Genomic DNA, 2,038 nt, shown 5'->3' with positions numbered 1-2,038 from the left:
CGCGGAGCGGCTGGGCCCGTGAGCTATGGCCGCTGAGCCTGCGCGTCCGGAGCCTGTGCCCCGCAACGGGAGAGGCCACAACAGTGAGAGGCCCGCGTACCACAAAAAAAAAAAAAAAAAAATCTTGCCTATTGGTGGGAATGTAAATTGGTGCATCCCCTATGGAAAACAGTATGGAGGTTCCTTAAAAAACTAAAAATAGAACTATACCATATGATCCAGCAATTTCATTCCTGGGTATAAATCCAAAGAGAACAAAAACAATAATCCAAAAAGATACATGCACCTCAATGTTCATAGAAGCATTATTTAAATAGCCAATACACAGAAGCAACCCAAATGCTCATTGACAGACAACTGGCTTAGGAAGATATGGTATGTATATATACACACACACACACAATGTATATGTGTGTGTGTGTATATGTCTATATATATATATACATATACACACAATGGAATATTACTCAGCCATAAAAAGAATGAAATATTGACATTTGCAGCAATGTGGATGGACCTAGATAATATTATGCTTAGTGAAATAAGTCAGAGAGAGAAAGACAAATACTGCATAATATTACTTATATGTAGAATCTAAAAAGTAATACAAATGAATTTATATACAAAACAGAAACAGACTCACAGACATAGAAAACAAACTCATGGTTACCAAAGGGGAGAGGGAGGGGGAGAGGGACAAATTAGGAGTATGGGATTAACAGTTACAAACTAATATATATAAAATAGATAAACAACAGGGATTTACGGTGTATCACAGGGATTTATAACATATAATGGAATATAATCTGCAAAAAAACTGAATCACTATGCTGTACATCTGAAAATAACACAGTATTGTAAATCAACTATACTTCAATTAAAAAAAAATCTTGCCAAGCAGAAGCAAGCTACACCTGGTAATGATTCTGTGCAACTCATTAGTCCCAGGGTAGGTCAGCCAATGACTTTGTGAAAAATAGTTGAGATAGATTAATGAATGCTAAATTCAAAATGGATTACTATAAAACCAATATGTTATGGGGGAAATGCTTCTCCTTTGATCTTTAAGTCCTTGAGAGAGAGGAAAAACTAAATTTTGTTATTCATCTATCATTTAATCATTATAATAACCAATAATTAATATTTTCACAGATGTGGAATCAAAGAGACAAACTTATCCAGATTCACAGAGTCAGTAGTACTGAGACCAGAATTTAGATACACTCTGTCAGTTTCCTACACCCTTGCTCATTAGATTTTTTCTTTCTGCTTCAGACTAAACAAATATTTCAACACACACACACACACACACACACACACACACACCCCTTGGCTGACAATATCACGGGAGGAAATCATGGAATTGCATAGTCTATGGGCCTTCCACTGTGAGAAAACTTTAAATTCTCAAATTTTACTTGCAAATCCTCTATGAAATGGTTGTGTATGCTGTAATTTGCAGTGCACATTTTGGAATTGGTCCAAATACACAAAAATTACTATCAGAAAATGTTCTACAATGGCATTATCACTAAATATAATTGCACATTATATCACTATACATCAAGATACCTCACTATACCTTAAGAATTCCACTTATATCACAATCCAAATGAAAGTCCCTCTCTGAAACAGATCAAGGATATCACTCTGAGTTTTTAAGGAAAACTCAAAGCTGCAACTTCAGAACAACAAATTCATCATTATAGATTATTTGGTGAATTGGTATTACCTTTTTAACTTCACTAATTTGCACCAATTAAAAATACTGCCGTAAAAGAAAGAAACTCCACCATAATATTATGTTATCTATTCGCTTTTCATGTTTGAAAAGTCTGTTTACATATCAATGAGGGGAGTCCAAGGATGACATTCTACCTAACGTTTAATCTCTCTGGATATTCTTTTCTCTCTCTTCCCTGATATCCTCATCCCCGGGTTATATGTGATTTCCCTACTATATGATGTGCGATTTTGTTTCGCAGTTCCAATCATAGTTTATAATGTTACTTTTTTTTTTTTTTTTTTTTTTTTTTTT

Source organism: Physeter macrocephalus, chromosome 15 (genome assembly GCF_002837175.3).
Source record: "Physeter macrocephalus isolate SW-GA chromosome 15, ASM283717v5, whole genome shotgun sequence".
In the NCBI taxonomy this organism is placed as follows: Eukaryota; Metazoa; Chordata; class Mammalia; order Artiodactyla; family Physeteridae; genus Physeter; species Physeter macrocephalus.
This window is presented reverse-complemented; position numbering follows the sequence as displayed.